Raw genomic sequence first — 23,089 nt, forward strand, 5'->3', positions numbered from 1 at the left:
AACCTGCCTTGTTTATTGCACCAATCAGAGCTCAGCTTGCATTTCTTTATTTGCTCTGGAGCGATGGAAGCTAAGCTGTGATAGGTTGCTGTGTGCAACAAGGCTAGTTTGGCTTGTGGACAGATTTTATAAGGCCTAGTACTGTGTTTTCAGCCTTCAGTATAGAGCTGATCCGCTTCTCTTGTTGTGACGTTGTATAGCGAGATGGTAAAAGCTGCAGGTTAAAAGTGACCAAAATAAATGAGCCCAAAGTGGTAAAATAATGAAGGTAGCTGCTATCTATGCACCAGCAGGTTTTTCCACATGAACCCTCAGTTTGGGTGGTAGAAATGCTCGTGCGCTTGCAGGGTAATATTGGTCTGCTGCATTAAAAAAACAAGCTGGACTGAGAGCCGTAATAGTCTTCTGCTTTAGGTGTCGTTCACACTTCCAATTTTGTCACGTACGAAAAAAAAAAGGACCAATTATTTTGATCAGAGTTTGGTCTGAGTGTCATCAGTTTTTCTCGTATGTGGATGAAAAAAATGTCTCCACCTTCTCCTTTTTGGCAGTCTGTGAAAATCAGACTGCACTCAGATGTAATTCGAGTGCGGTTCGATTTTTTCACGGATCCACTTACTTGCATTGCTGAGTTAGATCCGTCCCTCGTGTAAAGTCACGGACATGTGAATGGCCCCATAGACTATCACAGGTACGAGCTCTGTCCGTGAAAACCGCCAATAGCCCTCGTATGCGAAAAACAGATGTCTAAATGAGGCCTAAGTCTGCATTTCCCTGGTGCCCCATTACATCTCTGTTTATACACCAGATCCATAGAGTCGACATATCATGTAATAAGGCCATTTATTCATGAGAAATTTCTTAAAAATCTGCATTTTTTGGAGGTACAATGACAGCTGCATGTCTGTAGTTAGACCTCAAGACGTCTGGTTTTCATATACAGTACAGACCAAAAGTTTGGACACACCTTCTCATTTAAAGATTTTTCTGTATTTTCATGACTTTGAAAATTGTACATTCACACTGAAGGTATCAAAACTATGAATTAACACATGTGGAATTATATACTTAACAAAAAAGTGTGAAACAACTGAAAATATGTCTTATATTCTAGGTTCTTCAAAGTAGCCACCTTTTGCTTTGATGACTGCTTTGCACACTCTTGGCATTCTCTTGATGAGCTTCAAGAGGTAGTCACCGGAAATGGTTTTCACTTCACAGGTGTGCCCTGTCAGGTTTAATAAGTGGGATTTCTTGCCTTATAAATGGGGTTGGGACAATCAGTTGTGTTGTGCAGAAGTCAGGTGGATACACAGCTGATATTCCTACTGAATAGACTGTTAAAATTTGTATTATGGCAAGAAAAAAGCAGCTAAGTAAAGAAAAACGAGTGGCCATCATTACTTTAAGAAATGAAGGTTAGTCAGTCCGAAAAATTGGGAAAACTTTGAAAGTGTCCCCAAGTGCAGTTGCAAAATCCATCAAGAGCTACAAAGAAACTGGCTCACATGAGGACCGCCCCAGGAAAGGAAGACCAAGAGTTACCTCTGCTTCTGAGGATAAGTTTATCCGAGTCACCAGCCTCAGAAATAGCAGGTTAACAGCTGCTCAGATTAGAGACCAGTTTAATGTCAGAGTTCTAGCAGCAGACACATCTCTACAACAACTGTTAAGAGGAGACTTTGTGCAGCAGGCCTTCATGGTAAAATAGCTGTTAGGAAACCACTGCTAAGGACAGGCAACAAGCAGAAGAGACTTGTTTGGGCTAAAGAACACAAGGAATGGACATTAGACCAGTGGAAATCTGTGCTTTGGTCTGATGAGTCCAAATTTGAGATCTTTGGTTCCAACCACCGTGTCTTTGTGCGACGCAGAAAAGGTGAACGGATGGACTCTACATGCCTGGTTCCCACCGTGAAGTATGGAGGAGGAGGTGTGATGGTGTGGGGGTGCTTTGCTGGTGACACTGTTGGGGATTTATTCAAAATTGAAGGCATACTGAACCAGCATGGCTACCACAGCATCTTGCAGCAGCATTCTATTCCATCCGGTTTGCGTTTAGTTGGACCATCATTTATTTTTCGACAGGACAATGACCCCAAACACAGCTCCAGGCTGTGTAAGGGCTATTTGACCAAGATGAAGAGTGATGGGGTGCTACGCCAGATGACCTGGCATCCACAGTCACCAGACCTGAACCCAATCGAGATGGTTTGGGGTGAGCTGGACCGCAGAGTGAAGGCAAAAGGGCAAACAAGTGCTAAGCATCTCTGGGAACTCCTTCAAGATTGTTGGAAGACCATTTCCGGTGACTACCTCTTGAAGCTCATCAAGAGAATGACAAGAGTGTGCAAAGCAGTCATCAAAGCAAAAGGTGGCTACTTTGAAGAACCTAGAATATAAGACATAGTTTCACACTTTTTTGTTAAGTATATAATTCATAGTTTTGATGCCGTCATGAAAATACAGAAAAATCTTTAAATGAGAAAGTGTGTCCAAACTTTTGGTCTGTACTGTATGTGTTTTAGTTGTGTTTTCCACAGATACGACACGTACTCATTATATTCTATGGGGCTGTTCCCATGTCCGCAGGCATCTTTATTACCTGCTGGATTTTCCGCATCTACTGCAATTCTATGGGAAAAATCCGTAAGTAAAACTCGGCATAGCTGAAAGAGAAGTTGAAATGTTACATACTTCAAAAACGCACCGCAGGTAATAATAATAATCTTTATTTTTATATAGCTCTAACGTATTCCGCAGCACTTTCCGTACATTATCATCACTGTCCCCATTGGGGCTCACAGTCTACATTCCATATCAGTATGTTTTTGGAGGTCAGCAGCTCAGTTTACACAGTGTAAAAAAAAAAAAAGCGCAGTGTGCATGAGATTTCCATAAATCCTATCCACTTTGCTGGAACTGTAAGACAGCAAAAATACGCAGAGTCAAAAACTCACCATGGGAACTTAAAGAGAACTTGTCATGTCAAAAAATGCTATTAACCTGCAGATATGGGGTTAACCTGCGTCCTAAAACTATGCAGTTGCGGCACTCAAAGCACAGCTGCCAGGAGGAAAAGAACTTTATTTTTCCCAGCAGCCTCCGGCTTTCAGTCATAGGGCTCATTCTCACTTGCGATGCAATCGGACGAGTGCAATCCGATAAAAAATCGGATTGCACTCGCTTCAATGTTACCCTATGGGGCAGCGCACATCTGCGATTATTTTCTCATGCCGGTTCGGCATGCGAAAACAATCACAGCATGCAGGGTTTGCATCCTCAAATCGGATCGCATGCACCCATATAAGTCTGTGTGTGCGTGTGAAACATCGCACTGCACTCTGATAATACCCGAGTGCAGTGCGATACCCGCCGATGCCAGCAACAGAGATGGAGAAATTGATTTCTCCGTCCCCTCTGCAGCTGTGCTGTGATCCTCTTTGTGCGAGAGGATCAGAGCATGGAGCACTGACATTCGGCTCCCGCTCGCAGCAGAGCAGGAGCTGAATGTCATTAGCATATTGCATCCGATGCTCTTACATCGGATGCCATACGCTAGTGGGACCCCGGCAATAGAGGCGTGGCCGGTGCAGCTCAAACCACTCAGCGGCAACTGTAACTACACCGCCAGCACTGACTGACAGCCGACTTTGCAGTGCACCAGTGCTGAGCCAGCTGACAGTCAGTGCTGGGGCCTGGTTTCAGACACTATGTACTGAACTGTGGCTAAGGCCGGTTTCACACGTCCGGATATTTCCGATACCAGAAAAACCAGTACAGGAGATATTCGTGTCCGTGTGCACCTGTGTGGAACACGTGTGGCATACATGTGCTGCATCAGGATCACACGTACCGGCACCTGGGAAGCAGCAGTACAGTTAGCGCTGTTCCCAAGTGCCGGGTGCTGAACGCTGTCCTCATCATTGTCCCCTGCCGAAGCTGTGATCAACATGAGCAAGGGACAATGTTGGGAGCAGTAGTCTGCTCCTGCAGCGTCCAACTGTAAAATATAAGAATAAAATAATAAAATCCTTATACTCACCTGTCCAGAGATGTCCCCTGCTGTAATTCATGCGACCGCTAATGCCGAGGAGCCAGGGAGAATGAGCCCCTCCAGCAAGCGAGCCCCGGAGCTTCGCTGAGCTCAGGAGCCGTGTCCTGTCACTCAGTGAGCTCCTGCTCGCTGGAGCGGCTCATTCTCCCCGGTTCCTCAGTGTGAGCAGTCAGATGGGTTACAGCGGAGGAGACTTAGGACCGGTGAGTATATGGATTTTATTATTTTATTCTTATTTTTACAGTTGGACACTGCAGGAGCAGACTACTACTCCCAACATTGTCCCTTGCTCGTGCTGTTCACAGCGCAAGCAAGGGACAATGATGATGGCAGTGTTCATCACCTGGCGCTTGGGAACAGCACTAACTGTACACTGATTCCCAGGCGCCGGTACATGTCACACTGATGACACACAGATATCATATATGTGTGTTCAGCGTGAGACATTTTGTGGACCGCGCAGCGTGTAAAAAACGGACATGTCTACATGTGGAGCACACAGACACACGGTCCATGGAAACACACTTAAATGTGCACAGACCCATAGATTTGAATGGGTTTGCGTGTGTCAGTGTCTCCGGTACGCGTGGAAACTGTCACCACACGTAACGGACACGTGAAAGAGCCCTAAAGCCGCACCGACTGCCCCTCTATGACTAAAATAATGAGTAAAACAAGAGAAAATAAGGGTGCTTCACATTGCGTTCCAGCACTACGTCTGAGTGTCCACCTCCAGTAGGCATACATGCCTGAAAATGATGCACGACAGAGCGTGCGTTTGCTCTGCTGGTACCATTAGAGTCTATGGCCCCGTCGGTGCATACGTCCGAATCTCATTTCGCGGGGGTATTCAGACGTAAGCCCCGAAGGGGCCACTGAACAGGTGCCAGAACACAATGTGTAAGTACCCTAAGGCAACATACAAATATGCAAAACAGTTATAAAATAAAAAGGAAAAATAACAGAAAACACCTAAAAAGTTTTGATCTACAGATGTTATTCTGTTTCCCTGATGGTAGGAGAACGATGGTCCACTGTACAAAGTTAACCATGTGGATATCAGAGTTTGGCCTCATTCACATATCCGATTTTTCCATGTACAAGAAAATCTGACCAATTATTCTGATCAGACTTTGAGTGTAGTCCGAGTGTCATCCAAAGTGGAGAAATTTAAAAAAAAAATTGTCCACCTTCTCCATTTTGACAGTCCATGAATATTGAGTGTGGTCCTATTTTTTCACGGACCCATTGACTTGCATTCGTAATTTTGATCCGACCCTCAAATCAAAATCGGACACGTCTCTGCGATTTTCCACGGACCACTAGGTCCACAAAAAATAACAACTCCATAGACTATCGAGTTTATTAATGTAGGAGAAACTTTCCCAATCCACATGATACCTTGTGAGGCAGACGCTAGTGGAATGAAAGAAATCTAACGAAAGAACCAATATCCCTCCCCTGCCAGTATGAATTTACTGCAGAGTTGGTGCGTTCACTCTCCAATATTAAGAATCTATGGGAGGAACTTCTTAGAAAGTCACTCAACCGGTTCTATTTGAAAAGGTCAGTCTCCCTGTATGGTGCGTCACTGACCTGATAATTCTGCATCACATGGACCTGCATATAATTACAGATCAATACCTAATGCACATAGGGTTCATTAACCCCTTATTGCTGTAGACAATTTTCGCTTCTGCGTGTATGTTTTTGAATGTGTGATCACTCTTCTTTCCGGATTGCAGTGTCTTATTACCTCCTGTCTAACCTCTTAGATATGGCATGTGTCATCTGAGGGATGTTCACATTGTGTCTTCTTTTCCAGAGGTCAAAAACGTCTTGTTTTCAAGAAGAAGATGCTTCTGGAAACTCCTTTTATCTGGAGTTTTGTAATTCTGAATATCTTTTGGTTGTTTCCTGAACAATTTTTTTACATTTTTTCTGCCATCCGTTTTTTAAGCTTTTTTTTTTTCCAACGTCTTTTTATTGCCATTTTCTTTACATTTTTTGAAATCCATAAAACAATGAGTAAAGTGCAATCTTTTCAGCTTTCCCATTGACATGTAATGTAAAGTAAAGTACTGAACGTCTTCCTAGCTTGAAAATACCACACGTTCAGTATTTGGTCAGTATTTTACCTCAGTATTTGTAGCCAAAACCAGGAGTGGGTGATAAATCCAGAAGTGGTGACGTGTTTCTATTATACTTTTCCTCTGATTGTTCCACTCCTGGTTTTGACTATCAAATACTGAGGTAAAATACTGACCAAATACTGAATGTGTGAACGTGGCCTAAGGATAATATCACATGCTGTGGATTTTACACATTTAAAGCCCTCAACATTTTCCAGTACCAAGTATGTGGATGAGATATCTACCTTTGTCTCTGATGAAAAGAGTACAAGTCTATGGTTCCGTGAAAAACACGTACAGCACGCGGACGGCATCAGTGTACAATCCGTGTGCTGTCTGTGATTAACATCAGTATTTGGTCAGTATTCGGTCAGTATTTTTTCTCAGGAGTGGAAGACAAAACCTGGTGAGGAACAATCAGAGAAAAGGTATAATAGAAACAAGTCACCAATTCTGCATTTATCACCCGCTCCTGGTTTTGGCTCCCACTCCTGAGAAAAAATACAGATAGTGGGGCCGAGTTCCAACGGTGAACTTTTGGTGAGTTTTTGATGTTGCAGAATTTCTGCACCTATTATTTCAATTAGGTTATTTGCAGTTTCTCATTCTGTTTTTGTGAGCTTTTTTATCGCGTTTTTGACGCTGACGTTTTTGTCTCTTGTTGGTATGTGATGCTTTAAATAAAGCTGCTTTGTTTTTGATACTTTCTGGTATTTGGCTTTTACAAAACTTAATTGATATACTACTACATGTGCTTTTGATGCAGTTTCGCCTTAGAAACATACTAAAAACATGTGCGTTTTTTACCTGCGTATTTTCTGTATCTAATGCAAGTCTATGAGGGAAAATCTGCACATAGATTGTAAAGTGCTGCGGAATATGTTGGCACTATATAAATAAAACTCAGAGTACCTGTGTGGATTTGAAACTCACACCGCAGGTCAGATTACACTGAGTAATTAATAAAAGCACAGAGGCAGGAGATCTCTATAAGTCCCATCCAGTTTGCTGGACCTTTAAGACGTTGCGTTTTTGACTCAGCAAAAATACGCAGCATCAAAAATGCACTAAAAGCTTATGGTGGGAACCAGAGGCGTAGCTAGGGTTTTGGTTCGGGGGGGGGGCGAAACTTCTGAGTGGACCCCTAACTAGGTAACCCTGATTACAGCTATGGTGGCGCACCCAGAGAGTGGATGTAGGAGAACCTCAGCAGATGACAGTGCTGTTACTGAAAGTAATCTCTATACAGCACTGATATTACCACCATATGGTGACATATTGATAGATACCAGTCCTGCAGAACATATAGGAGATTACAGTACAGTTATATATAGTAACTTACTGCTGACGTTCTTTCTGATTAAATTGTTCACTTTTCCCGTCTTTTCCATCTGGCCCAGACCGACACCACAATATCTCCATCCAGGACTCAGAGTCTCAGGTCTGCAGAGATCACAGCAAAGACACATTTGACTCTTTACATTTCAGGCCCCGTCCCCATCTATTTCCAACCTGCACAAACACCTCTTCCTGCTGATACCCTAATACTGAGCCTCGGTTGCTGTACGTGTCCCTATTACTGCACCTGCTGTGTGCTCTCAAGATGGTAAAACAAACCTCTAGAATATAGTAATGCCCTGTGCAAGTGCCCTAGAAAACAGTGCCCACATTGTGCCCCCTAAAAAGTAATAGTGCCCTTTGTGTGCCCCTCTGACAGTCATAATAACCTGAGTTCCTCTATAACGATAAGTGCCCACTTAACATTTAATAATGTCCTGTGTCTCCCCCCATGTACAGCTCCCCTATACACAGTATGATGCTCTCCTTTACATAGTATAATGCCCCCTCACTGTACAGTACCCCCCACACAATATACTGACCCCTTAGTAACCTACAAACTGATGTCTCCCACACTGTATGATGGCCCCCACACTGTACAAAGACCCCACATTATCTCCCACACTGTATGATGGCCCCCACACTGTACAAAGACCCCACATTATCTCCAACACTGTATGATGGCCCCCACACTATACAAAGACCCCACATTATCTCCAATACTGTATGATGGCCCCCACACTATACAAAGACCCCACATTATCTCCCACACTGTATGATGGCCCCACACTGTACAAAAACCCCACATTATCTCCCACACTGTATGATGGACCCCACACTGTGCAAAGACCCTACATTATCTCCCACACTGTATGATGGTCCCCACACTATACAAAGACCCCACATTATCTCCCACACTGTATGATGGCCCCCACACTATACAAAGACCCCACATTATCTCCCACGCTGTATGACCCTAACTGTAATCCCCACACTGTACAAATAGCCTATTTACAGTATAATGCCCCCCCATAGGCAGAGTCTGTAGTATAATCTCCCCCATAGGCAGAGTCTGTAGCATAATCCCCCCATAGGCAGAGTCTGTAGCATAATGCCCCTTCCCATAGGCAGAGTCTGTACTATAATTCTCCCCCCCTTCCCATAGGCAGAGTATGTTGTATAATTACCCCCCATAGGCAGAGTCTGTAGTATAATCCCCCCATAGGCAGAGTCTGTAGTATAATGTGCCCCCCCCCTCATAGGCAGAGTCCATAGTATAATGCTCCTCCCCATAGGCAGAGTCCGTAGTATAATGCTCCCACCCTTTATAGGCAGAGTCTGTAGTATAATGCTTCCCCCCTCATAAGCAGAGTTTGTAGTATAATGCCCCCCCCTCATAGGCAGAGTCTGTAGTATAATGCTCCCCCCATAGGCAGAGTCTGTAGTATAATGCTCCCCCCATAGGCAGAGTCTGTAGTATAATGCTCCCCTCATAGGCAGAGTCTGTAGTATAATGCCCCCCCCCCCATAGGCAGAGTCTTTAGTACAATGTCCCCCTCTTTATAGGCAGAGTCTGTAGTATAATGCCCCCTCCTCATAAGCAGAGTCTGTAGTATAATGCCCTCCCCTCATAGGCAGAGTCTGTAGTATAATGCTCCCCCCATAGGCAGAGTCTGTAGTATAATGTGCCCCCCTTCATAGGCAGAGTCTGTAGTATAATGTGCCCCCTCCTCATAGGCAGAGTCTGTAGTATAATGCTCCCCTCCTCATAAGCAGAGTCTGTAGTATAATGCCCTCCCCTCATAGGCAGAGTCTGTAGTATAATGCTCCCCCCATAGGCAGAGTCTTTAGTATAATGTGCACCCCTTCATAGGCAGAGTCTGTAGTATAATGTGCCCCCTCCTCATAGGCAGAGTCTGTAGTATAATGTGCCCCCCCTCATAGGCAGAGTCTGTAGTATAATGTGCCCCCTCCTCTTAGGCAGAGTCTGTAGTTAATGTGCCCCCCCTCATAGGCAGAGTCTGTAGTATAATGTGCCCCCCCCTCATAGGCAGAGTCTGTAGTATAATGTGCCCCCCTCATAGGCAGAGTCTGTAGTATAATGTGCCCCCTCCTCATAGGCAGAGTCTGTAGTGTAATGTGCCCCCTCCTCATAGGCAGAGTCTGTAGTATAATGTTCTCCCCCCCTCATAGGCAGAGTCTGTAGTATAATGTGCTCCCCCCCTCATAGGCGGAGTCTGTAGTATAATGTGCTCCCCCCTCATAGGCAGAGTCTGTAGTATAATGTGCCCCCTCCTCTTAGGCAGAGTCTGTAGTTAATGTGCCCCCCCTCATAGGCAGAGTCTGTAGTATAATGTGCCCCCCCCTCATAGGCAGAGTCTGTAGTATAATGTGCTCCCCCCCTCATAGGCAGAGTCTGTAGTATAATGTGCTCCCCCCCTCATAGGCAGAGTCTGTAGTATAATTTGCCCCCCCCTCATAGGCAGAGTCTGTAGTATAATGTGCCCCCCCTCATAGGCAGAGTCTGTAGTATAATGTGCTCCCCCCCTCATAGGCAGAGTCTGTAGTATAATGTGCCCCCTCCTCATAGGCAGAGTCTGTAGTATAATGTGCTCCCCCCTCATAGGCAGAGTCTGTAGTATAATGTGCCCCCTCCTCATAGGCAGAGTCTGCAGTATAATGTGCCCCCTCCTCATAGGCAGAGTCTGTAGTATAATGTGCCCCCTCCTCATAGGCAGAGTCTGTAGTATAATGTACTCCCCCCCTCATAGGCAGAGTCTGTAGTATAATGTGCCCCCCCGCCCTCATAGGCAGAGTCTGTAGTATAATGTGCCCCCCCCTCATAGGCAGAGTCTGTAGTATAATGTGCCCCCTCCTCTTAGGCAGAGTCTGTAGTATAATGTGCCCCCCCTCATAGGCAGAGTCTGTAGTATAATGTGCTCCCCCCCTCATAGGCAGAGTCTGTAGTATAATGTGCCCCCTCCTCATAGGCAGAGTCTGTAGTATAATGTGCCCCCTCCTCATAGGCAGAGTCTGTAGTATAATGTGCCCCCTCCTCATAGGCAGAGTCTGTAGTATAATGTGCCCCCTCCTCATAGGCAGAGTCTGTAGTATAATGTGCTCCCCCCCTCATAGGCAGAGTCTGTAGTATAATGTGCTCCCCCCCTCATAGGCAGAGTCTGTAGTATAATTTGCCCCCCCTCATAGGCAGAGTCTGTAGTATAATGTGCCCCCCCTCATAGGCAGAGTCTGTAGTATAATGTGCCCCCCCTCAAAGGCAGAATCTGTAGTATAATGTGCCCCCCCTCATAGCCAGAGTCTGTAGTATAATGTAGGCCCCTCCCGCCCCGAGAAAAAAAATGAATAAGCACAATACTCACCTCTCCTCCTCGTTCCCTCGCTGCTCTGAGTGCCACACCTGGCCCGCACATCTCATCACAGCGGGCCGGGCGCCAAGTGATGACGTCACTGACGTCAGACTCAGAGGAGACTGAAGGGAAAGAGGGAGCGTCACGCTCCCTCTCTTATCAGTGAACTTGCGGCGGTGACAAGCGGTGGGGCCTGATGCTGGCACCAGGGGCCCCCCCGCCCTCCTGCATAGTGGCCCCGGGCAGTGCAGCGACAGAGTCTCCCTGCTCTGCCCGGAGTATAGCTGCGCACGCCGGATACAGTTGCACAGCGTAGTTCCAGGTGGACCCGGGGCCACCACTCCCTCTGCCCCCCCCCCGGTAGCTACGCTACTGGTGGAAACGTAGCAGTAAAGGGAACCTGTCAGGTCAGATAATGCTATTGACCTGAAAATATAGGATTAATCTGCAGGTTATTAGTGTTGTCAATGTGCTCGGCCACTGAACTGAAAGTGCGACGTCCGGGAGAAAATGAACTTTATTCCTCCTGGAGACGCCAGCTTTCAGTCATGTATGCACGATGGCACGGCTACAGTCAACACTCACAGCACTGAGTGTGGCTGCTTACAGTGTATCAGTGCAGAGCTGGCTGTCAGTCACCGTCTCTCGGAAGAAATAAAGTTAATTTTATCCCGGGTGCTGCACTTTCAACACAGCGGCGGGGCATCTGCCGGTTAATAGTGTTATTCGACCTGACAGGTTCCCTTTAAATGTTATAGGGAAGAAGAATAAAATCCTAACGTTGCAGGTTTTTGCTGCTCAACAATTAGTCTCGGTTTTTAAACTAAACTATAATATAATATGGATTTATCTTCTCCACATGTCCATGGAATATGCAAAAGGTCAGGCAATGCATTTATGGGGCTTGTCCAAAAAAACAATACAATGAATGAGGGTACACACCTAGGAGGAATAACTACAAAGTACTGCACCCCCGCATAATTAGCGGTTCATAACTGACCTTTATTGTAATGAATTTCATCTGGAGATGCACAAAGGAGTGGAAGGCGGTAATGCGCCAGTCATACTATCCGAAATCCACAATCTTGCATTACATTCACCTAATATTAGAATCTGCCACCAGAACATGTCCAGAATGGATAAAATTCTGTCTTACTGGTTTTTATTTTGCTTTGACATTTTCTGTAAATTCTAACCATACGGACATCTTATTATAAACACATGGGGCTTCACAATTCCTCTCCAGTAACCCTTTTGATACACATGTGAACAGCCCGGACCGCCATACACAGTAGCCTGACATTGTATTTTTACTAGACGGCTCCAAGGGTTAAAAACTGGTAAGAAATTTGTTGCATTTTTGTTGCCTGTGCCATTGAATTTATCACCACATAGTCATTACCGTGTAACAAATATCTGTAATGTAACCCAATATCAATGAAAGTAGAAAATAGAACTTGTGCAAATACTCTTGGGCTGAATTCACACACATAAGGTCCAATTCATCATTTTTCTAGATTGAAAACGGCTCTTTAGTGACTTTTTTGTGTGTCATTCATTATTTAATTTGCACCTTCGCTAAGATAATTTTACTTGATTTCAGCAGGGTTTTTTTGTTCTGCATTATGATTTTTGGTTATCCAGATGCTTTATCCTAATTCATCATTTGCAACTTGTCAAAATGTTGCAAATATTTAGCGCAATTGTTTTTCCAGTACCCTAGTAAAGTACAACAGCTGTCAATTTTTTTTTTACACAGTTGAAAATTATTATGCAACATTTGAAGCTACATTCCCACAATGGGTTTTTGATGCTGTGTATTTTCGAAAAACTGCAAGTAACCTATTTTTACTTAATGGGTGCAGAAAATCAGAATCATAAAAAACTCACCAAAAGCTCATCGTGGGAACATAGCCTTAAAGGGGTACCCAATACTTCCCCTTCTCAATCAGTATGTTTGTCGCTAGTAAAATAATAACACTAAGGCTATGTGCCCACGTTGCATTTATGAAGCAGAAAATTTCTGCTTCATTTCTGCAAGTCCTCTCCCGGAAAAACGCATGCGGAATTCCGCACGCGTTTATCGCGCATTTTTCGCGCGTTTATCACTCGTTTTCCACATGCGGAATTGCCTTGCGTTTTTTATGCATTGGACAAAGGCAATTCTGCTTGCGGAAACGCAAAATTAATTGACATGCTGCGGATTTTTGAACGCAGCATAAACGCTGTGGAAAAATCCGCAGCATGAGCATAGAACTTGCGGAATCCCATTGGGGACCATGGGGTGCGGGTTACCAAGCGTTTTACAAGCGTTTCCGCTGCGGAAATTCCGCATAAAAAAACGCTTGAAAAACGCTACGTGGGCACACAGCCTTAGGCTATGTTCACACATTATGGTTTTTCCAGTGTTTTTTGATGCAGCTTTTTATGCAAATTTTCAGCTGCCTTTTGCAGTACCAGCAAAGTCTATGAGAAAGCATAATTCTCTGTTCACATATCATGGCTTTATTTTGTTCAGGATTTTGTTCCTTGCATGGTTTTTTGGAAAATAGAGCATGTCACTTCTTTCAGCGTTTTTTCACCCATAGGAAGTAATGGGTGGTGGAAAAAACGCATCAAAATTTGTACCACCGTTTTTTAAGCGTTTTTGATGCCAAAATAGAATGGGGTTCTTTTTTTCACAGAACTTTATGTATATGCATAAGAAGAGACAGAAGGATAGTGCAAAAAACGCACCAAAAACGCATCAAAAAAGCACCAAAACTGCAAGAAAAATCCTGAACAAAATGCCCTTGAAGATCAGGTTTTGCTGCAGAAAATTGATGCCAAAAAAGCCATGATGTGTGAACATAGCCTCATACTCACCTCCGGTGCTGGCGACATTCCAGCTGGAGAAATCATTTTTTTCATCTTCTCTTCATCCGAGAAAATCACAGTCAGATGGCTGAATAACACAGGCGACGATCGCATTGCAATGTTCGGACTGCCAGGCGGCTCTTCTGACCCGAGCATGTATTTCTGTGCAGCCGTCACTCTCGGGTCAGGAGAGCCTCTGGCCAGTCCGAGTATTGCGATCGTTGCCCGTGTTATACGGCCGTCTGACTGCGCCCCAAGTGTTATTATTTTATAAGGGGGAAACATATGGATTGAGAAGGGATTTTCTGAGTAGTAGACAACCCCTTTCACGTTTATTTAAAGCATGGTGCAACTTATTTTACTATAAAAAGGTACAAAAAACCTGTGAACTTGAATGGACAGTTGTGCTCAAAAGTTTACATACCCTGGCAGAATTTTTCCTTTCTTGGCCTTGTTTCAGAGAATATGAAGGATAACAAAAAAAACTTCTCTACACATGGTTATTGGTTGGGTGAAGCCATTTATTGTCAAACTACTGTGTTTTCTCTTTTTAAATCTTAATGACAACCAAAAACATCCAAATGACCCTGATCAAAAGTTCACATACCCCTGTTCTTAATACCGTGCATTGCCCCCTCTAACATCAATGACAGCTTGAAGTCTTTTGTGGTAGTTGTGGATGAGGTTCTTTATTTTCTCAGATGGTAAAGCTGCCCATTCTACTTGGCAAAAAGCCCTCCAGTTCCTGTAAATTCCTGGGCTGTCTAGCATGAACTGTGAGCTTAAACTGCCTGTTCTAATTCATCTGTTGCATAATTCATCAGCGCAAAAAGAAAGAGAAGAGTCAGATGAGAAAATTACTTAAAAAAATGCAAATAATGAACTAGGGCTGTCTATTTAAAGAGGTTGTCCACTACTGTAGAGAATACCCCCGTCGATTTAAAAGGTGGAAATAAGATTTTTTGTAAGTACCTTGTGTTGAGATTCTTGCCTGTGCGTGGCGCTATTGCTGACCGCTCACCAGGCATCACGTGACCCCCAGCGGCAGCCAGCTCCGACATCCGCTGATGTCACGTCAAGTTCCGGCTGCAGCCAGGTGTGACCCGGTGACACGCTCCCCGCTGATTGATGGGCTGCGGGCGGGTCCCCCGCTCGTCACAGCCCAACATCCACCGCGCGCTTTCCCAATCAATGCAGGAGAGGGAAAGTGTGGTGGATGCTGGGCTGTGATGTGCGGGGAAACCCCACCCACAACCCATCAATCAGGGGGGAGCGCGTCACTAGGTCGCCCCCGGCTGCAGCCGGAACTTGACGTGACATCGGCGGATGTCGGAGCCAGCTGCCACCGGGGGTCACATGATGCCTGTGAGCGCTCAGCAATAGCGCCACTCACAGGCAAGAATCACAACACAAGGTACTTACAAAAAATCGTATTTCCACCTTTTAAATCGATGGGGGCATTCTCTATAGTAGTGGACAACCTCTTTAATGGGTTTTTTTTTTACTTGTAAAAAATGCCATGAATTTCATTCTTTTTTAATCGACTGTTTTGCACTGTGTTTTTTATGCAGATATTTGTAATATGCATTTTTTCCTAGTGTTTTTTATGTCCCAGAATCAACAAGAAAAGGTATTTTTAGCTCATCCGAACCAATGTATATCAGACGGTGCAGGAAATAAATTCAAAATTCTTTTATGAAAATACTTTTCCAGCAAGGTGTCAGCAGAGGAGATACAAAACAACAGTCCTTTATTTCATATCATTAAAAAGATTCATCTTGTAGACAAAAATCAAAGTACTTTGTTCGACGCGTTTCAGAGTAAAACTCTATTCATGGCTATGACTGAATATGAAACGCGTAGGACAGACTACTCTCATCTTGTATCTTTTTAATAACATGAAATGAAGGACTGTTTGTATTATATCACTTTTGTGGACCTGTTGGGGAAGCTTGTTTTCACAAGAGGTTTTATGTTTCAGAGTCTATGGAAAACACCAGAGCATGCTGCCCTTTGAAACAAAAAACCACACCAAGAAGAGGGAAACATGACCCAAAGAAAAAAGTATCAAAACATTGTTTGTAGTGTGTTTTTCATTACCAATTTTTAGTTAAAATTTGGCAGCAGAATTTTTGGTCCAAATATTCTGAAAAATTTCTGTGCAAGAAATGGCCCATAGGTTTCCTTCACGCATAGTTTGTTACTGCATTTTGGGTGGGGCTTGCATGAAAAATTCAAATGGATTTTGGGATCTTTTTTATACTCGCATGCATTTTTTTCCCCATAGGCAATCTTATGGAAAAATGCATGAAAAAAAGGAATACCAAGAGTACTCTGAAAAGCAGCAAAAGAAATATCATGAATACTGCAGCACTGTGTGCTGTAGTCAGTATAGCGGCACCCTAGAGCGCCACCGACACTCTGATGTTATGTTATAAAGGTAGGGCTCAATCAGCAGTCCGTCTTTTGAGTACGAGTTTTATCCACGGAGTTTTTCACGGATAGAACTCATACCTATCTAGCATTGCAGCCTTGCAGCGCTGGGGTCCTTGGTTAAAATCCCACCAAGGACAACATCTGCACGGAGTTTGTATGTTCTCCCCGTGTTTGCGTGGGTTTCCTCCAGGTTTTTCAGTTTCCTTTCACACTCCAAAGACATACTGATAGGGAATGTAGATTGTGAGCCCCAATGGGGACAGTGATGATGCTGCCTGTAAATTGTCTGAATTGTACAGTGCTGTGGAATATGTTGGCACTATATAAATAAAAAAGATTATTATAAAAAAAGATTATTATATGTCTGATGTTATTTACAGATCAAGTGGTCCTCTCAAGAGCATGGAGACGTGTCTGATATTGATCCGTGTGTCGAATCAAAGTCGGCAATGCAAGTCTATGGGTCCGTGAATAAATCAGACTGATGCCATCTGAATGTGGTCCAATTTTCACGGACTGCTTGATAGAAGAAATTAGAGAAATGTGTTTGTTTGTTTTTTTTTAATAGGAGATGACTTTCTGAGGAAACTGAACAAAATCACTGATAAAACTGAGACCGTTTTTCTTCTTTGTGAAAAAATGGACGTCTGAATGAGCCATTAATCACGGACAGTACACAGATGGGTCAATGTGCTCTCCGCTATTAACTTTATAATGGGCAGAAGACACTTTGCAATTTATTTATTTTTTTTATACGAGAAAATTACTGATGAAACACTGATGAGAAAAACTGACAGACGGATAAAACACTGATGAAACTCAGACCGTTTTTGAATGAGGCCTTACGGGGCCCGTTAACAAGCTCCGATTTGACTGTAAATAATTTGATAAGTGTTTATTCACTGGCCAGGTTACAATAGCTGCTAAATATTGATGGAACAGAATAATAATTAATATGATCATTCTGTCCCCATACAGCATTAAAGGAGTATTCCCATCTCCAAGATCCTACCCCAATATTTAGTAGGTGTAACAATAGTAATAATATTAACAAATACCTCCAATTAGAAATGTAGTATAGTTCTTCTGATTCGCACACTTACCCCATGTGCAGAGCATTGCACTAGCTTAGGTATCCATGGTTATGACCACTAACTGTCACTACATGAGTGGTTATAACCATAGATACCTAAGCTTTTGCAATGCCCTGCACACAGGGTAAGAGACATAGCGAATCAGAAGTACTATACTACATTATTATTACAACTACTACATATTGGGGTTGGATCTTGGAGATGGGAATATAACTTTAAGTTACCTGCAGCACTAGCCCCTTCTATAGTTTACACAGCCAATAGTCAGGAATACCGATTATCTTCCCATCAATATACACCACTAGCAGTGATGTTTCTTAGATACAGCTTCCGATGAAACATGCCATGATTGACATGGTGTGGGTGTCTGTGTACATACAAACAAAGAACAGATCCACTTCAGATGACAACTATGGGCGATAATTCACGACATGGCTTTATAATCGGTTTATCGACACTTAGTGAAGGTGATAAGAGTAGACAGAGCTAGAACAGTCCCTGGTCCCACAGGTGCTTGAGCTTGGCATAGATTAGATTGATAAAGTCTAGCTTCGGATATAGTGAAATGAACGGTCTCGAGATCACTTTGGTAATAGATAATGACTATATGTCACGGGTGTGTCGCCACGAAGATCGTCACGATTACACAGCCTGACTTCTCGCAGCTGACTTTTTGGTGCTTTGTGTTTTTCGGCAGTGAGGGAGTTAATTCTCTCTCTCTCTGTGCTAGACAAGGTCCAGCCTCGCCCAGCTGCAATCAATGCTGCTGTAGTGAGACTCCTTCAAACGCCTGCTGGTCTGTTAGGGAAGTGTCGGTGAAAGCATTTCATGCAGACTAACAGAGCGGATCGTGGTATTTGGAGTTTCAGAGATAAGTGTATACGGAGAGTTTTTTCCCTTCCTCGCTTTATCATTTATCTCCTTTCCCGTGGGTGTTCCCTCTGTTGTAGTTGTGTAGTTTTTGTATGCAAGGTGGTTTTGGTTTTTCCCTTGTTCTGTCTCGTTCGTCTAAGTACTGTGTGTGGGCATATTATTACTTGTCCCCTTTTGTTGTGATCGGGGTCCTTCTCAGGACTAGATTACTTAGGTGCAGGGATCCTCAGGAGGTAGGGGTTACGCTGGCGGCCTGGACCTCTGTACCTTTAACAGTACCTCCAGGTTGAGGGATTAGTCAGGGCCCCAGCTTAGGGTCAGCTTAGGCCCCCTACCTCCAGTATACAGAGACAGCGTGACATTTTCACCGACCACTTAGTTTTTCTCCAGCTACCATGGATCCAGTAGCCGGTCTAGCTCGGCAGTTGCAGAGTTTGTCCATGGAGCTGGCGGACGTTAGGTCCAAGGTTTTGTATCCCCAGGAGCAAGCCGGACCAGAACCTAAAGTAGCTCTCCCTGACAGGTTCACTGGGGGGCGGGACAAGTTTTTTGTTTTCCGGGAGGCATGCAAGTTGTACTTTCGGCTGCGGCCTCGGTCATCGGGGAGTGAAGAACAAAGGGTGGGAATTGTCATCTCGCTCCTACAAGGGGACCCACAATCTTGGGCGTTCTCTCTTCCCCCGGGCTCCCCGGCTCTCCAGTCAGTGGATAGGTTTTTCGCTGCTCTGGGACTCGTATATGATGACCCAGATCGGATCTCCCTTGCTGAGTCTAAGTTACGTAGGATTCAGCAGGGAGATCGTCCGGCGGAGGAATTCTGTTCGGAGTTCCGTAGGTGGACCACGGACACCCAGTGGAATGACCCGGCTCTTAGGAGCCAGTTTTGTCAAGGTTTATCCGACAAATTACAGGATGTGTTGGCACAGTATGACTCTCCCGCGTCACTGGAAGCCGCTATGGCCCTTGCTATTCGCGTTGACAGACTGCTTCGGGAGAGGTGCGGGATAACTCTACCCCCTGTGATGACTCCACCTCCTACAAGGTCCCCTCATATGGTGGTTCCCCTGGTCAGTCCAGAGGAGCCTATGCAATTAGGAGGGACATCATTTCGGGGGAGGGGACCGGTGGTGCGCCATAAGACAGGAAGGTGTTTCTTCTGCGGGAGAAAGGGACATTTTATTGGGGGGTGTCCATCCCGTCCCTTGCAGAGTGTAGAGTCGTCGGAAAACTGTTGATCCCAGGTTGTGTGGTGGACGGCAATCTGGGAGTAGGTATTTCGTCCCTAGGTTCGTCTCAGTTTCTCGTACCGGCGGAGGTGGTGGTGGGTTCGAGAACTGAGAGGATATCTGTTCTTCTGGATAGTGGGGCCGGGGCTAATCTGGTTGATGCTCGGTTTGCCCGGGTACAAGGTATGCGATTGAGTGAGTTGGCTAAACCCATCCCCATATTCTCGATCGATGCCAGGCCTCTCGGTCAGGGAAGTTTTTTGCAAGCTGTGCATGACGTAAAACTTCAAGTGGGGGCGATACATAAAGAACTGTTGTCTTGCTACGTGTTGGAAGGTCTTCCCACTCCTATAGTGTTGGGCCTTCCTTGGTTAACTAAGCATAACCCGGTTATTAATTGGCAAACCAGAGAGATAAGCCAATGGAGTAAATTCTGTAATAAAAACTGCATGAACACGGTCATCGGTGCGGTTACTCCTTGGGTCTTACCTCCATTTCTGGCGGACTTTGAGGATGTATTCTCGGAGAAAGGGTGTCAGGAACTACCTCCTCATCGCGAGTATGACTGTTCTGTAAAACTGCTCCCTGAGGCCAAGTTACCTAAAGCTAGGTTGTATAACCTTTCTGGTCCTGAGAGGCAGGCCATGAAGGATTATATTTCAGAAAGTCTGGCTAAGGGGCATATTAGACCTTCATCTTCACCGGTGGCTGCGGGGTTCTTCTTTGTTAAGAAGAAAGATGGAGGCCTACGCCCTTGCCTGGATTTCCGTGAACTTAATCGGATTACGGTCCGAGATCCGTATCCGCTCCCACTTATTCCCGATCTCTTTAATCAGATCGTGGGCGCCAAATGGTTCTCTAAGTTGGATCTCAGGGGGGCGTACAATCTGATTAGGATGAAGGAGGGGGATGAGTGGAAGACGGCGTTTAACACTCCGGAGGGGCATTATGAGAACCTTGTCATGCCATTCGGTCTGACTAATGCCCCGGCGGTGTTCCAACACTTTGTTAATGACATTTTTCGCCGCCTGGTGGGACAGTTTGTTGTCATATATCTGGATGATATCTTAATTTACTCGCCGGATCTGGTGTCTCATCAGGAGCACGTTAGGCAGGTGTTACAGATCTTGCGGGATAATAAACTGTATGCCAAATGGGAAAAGTGTGTGTTCGCCGTACAGGAACTCCAGTTTTTAGGCTTCCTGGTTTCAGCGTCCGGTTTTCGTATGGACCCTGGGAAAGTGCGGGCAGTTCTTGAGTGGGATCGGCCAGAGAATCTTAAGGCACTACAACGTTTCCTGGGGTTTGCTAATTATTACCGGAAGTTCATTCGTAATTTCTCGTCCATGGTTAAGCCTCTCACAGACATGACTAAAAAGGGGACGGATTTTTCTAGGTGGTCTGACAAGGCTTGTCAAGCATTCTCCTCCTTGAAAAAATGTTTTGCCTCGGCACCCATACTCATTCAACCTGATGCGTCACAGCCATTCATTGTAGAGGTAGACGCTTCCGAGGTAGGGGTGGGAGCAGTATTGTCACAAGGTTCGTCCCCTGGTAAGTGGCATCCGTGCGCCTTTTTCTCTAAAAAATTGTCGTCCGCCGAGAGGAATTACGATGTCGGCAATAGGGAACTCTTGGCCATTATGTTAGCTTTTGAGGAGTGGCGCCATTTTTTGGAGGGGGCAGTCCATCCGGTCACCGTCATCACCGATCACAAGAACCTGCTATATCTGGAGTCCGCGAAACGTCTGAATCCCAGACAAGCTAGGTGGTCATTGTTTTTTACCAGGTTTAATTTTGTCGTTACATATCGTCCTGGGTCAAAAAATGTAAAGGCGGATGCCTTATCTCGTAGTTTCCCTGGGGCCGGGAATACGGACGACCCGATTCCTATCCTTCAGGAGGGGGTGGTGGTTTCGGCAGTATGCTCTGAGCTGGAGGAGGAGGTATTGGAGGCTCAGGGGGACGCCCCTGTTGGACCTCCGGGGAGACTGTTTGTTCCAGATCAGTTGCGACAAAAGGTGATCGAGGCACACCATAACTCAGTTTTTGCAGGACACCCGGGGAGTAAAGCAACTGTGGATCTCCTCTCGCGTCGGTTTTGGTGGCCTAACTTACATAAGGAGGTGGTAACTTTTGTCGCGTCCTGTGGGGTTTGTGCGCGCTCTAAGACCTCACATACCCGTCCGTCTGGGGCCCTCTTACCTTTGAAGATCCCGGAGCGTCCTTGGACTCATCTGTCTATGGACTTTATTACGGACCTCCCTCCGTCTTCGGGTAAAACGGTTATACTCGTTGTAGTGGACAGGTTCAGCAAGATGGCACATTTTATCGCTCTTCCTGCTCTCCCTAATGCTAAAACTCTTGCGCAGGTGTTCATTGGGGAGATTGTGAGGCTTCACGGGGTACCCTCCGAGGTGGTGTCTGATCGGGGGTCTCAGTTTGTGTCCAAGTTCTGGAAGGCGTTTTGTGCACGGCGAAGGATGCATTTGTCGTTCTCATCGGCTTTTCATCCTCAGACCAATGGTCAGACGGAACGAATGAACCAGAGCTTGGAGACATATCTCCGGTGTTTTGTGTCAGAGAACCAGGAGGACTGGGCTTCTTTCTTACCTCTGGCAGAGTTTGCTCTTAATAATAGGCGGAGCGAGTCCACTGGTAAGTCCCCGTTTTTTGGGGCATATGGTTTTCACCCCCAGTTTTGTACTTTCAGTAGGGGGGGCTCTTCGGGGGTTCCTGAGGAGGAACGATTTTCCTCATCACTCGCTTCAGTATGGAGAGGGGTGCTGAAGAATCTGAATACTATGGGGAACCGATACAAACGTATGGCTGATAGGAGGAGAGTGTCTGGTCCGGACCTAAGTGTGAACGATCGGGTATGGTTGTCTACCAGGAATATAAAACTTAAGGTTCCCTCCTGGAAACTGGGTCCCAGGTTCATCGGGCCGTACAGAATCAGTTCTATAATTAATCCGGTGGCATTCCGTCTTGACCTCCCCCCTACGTTTAAAATTCACAACGTGTTCCACAGATCGTTGCTTAAGAGGTATGTGGCGCCGGTGGTACCGTCACCTTTACCTCCCCCTCCAGTGGTGGTCAATGGTAACTTGGAGTTCCAGGTATCGAGGGTCATCGATTCACGCTTTAATCGCCGGTCCCTTCAGTACCTGGTTCATTGGAAAGGGTATGGTCCTGAGGAGAGGATGTGGGTTCCTGCGTCGGATATTAACGCAGACCGATTAGTTCGGGCCTTCCACACGACTCACCCGGATAAACCTGGCCCTGAGGGTCCGGAGGCCCCTCGTAGAAGGGGGGGTACTGTCACGGGTGTGTCGCCACGAAGATCGTCACGATTACACAGCCTGACTTCTCGCAGCTGACTTTTTGGTGCTTTGTGTTTTTCGGCAGTGAGGGAGTTAATTCTCTCTCTCTCTGTGCTAGACGAGGTCCAGCCTCGCCCAGCTGCAATCAATGCTGCTGTAGTGAGACTCCTTCAAATGCCTGCTGGTCTGTTAGGGAAGTGTCGGTGAAAGCATTTCATGCAGACTAACAGAGCGGATCGTGGTATTTGGAGTTTCAGAGATAAGTGTATATGGAGAGTTTTTTCCCTTCCTCGCTTTATCATTTATCTCCTTTCCTGTGGGTGTTCCCTCTGTTGTAGTTGTGTAGTTTTTGTATGCAAGGTGGTTTTGGTTTTTCCCTTGTTCTG

General features: G+C 45.3%; 1 protein-coding gene across 1 annotated transcript in view; it reads left to right on the top strand.

Annotated features, from left to right (window-relative positions):
* Window positions 1-23,089, top strand: part of STC1 (stanniocalcin 1) — a 105,639-nt gene that overhangs the window by 5,737 nt on the left and 76,813 nt on the right. The gene's annotated exons all lie outside the window — the stretch shown is intronic.

The sequence above is a fragment of the Phyllobates terribilis genome, unplaced genomic scaffold, assembly GCF_046119375.1.
Source record: "Phyllobates terribilis strain yellow unplaced genomic scaffold, ASM4611937v1 Scaffold_11__3_contigs__length_659146591, whole genome shotgun sequence".
In the NCBI taxonomy this organism is placed as follows: domain Eukaryota; kingdom Metazoa; phylum Chordata; class Amphibia; order Anura; family Dendrobatidae; genus Phyllobates; species Phyllobates terribilis.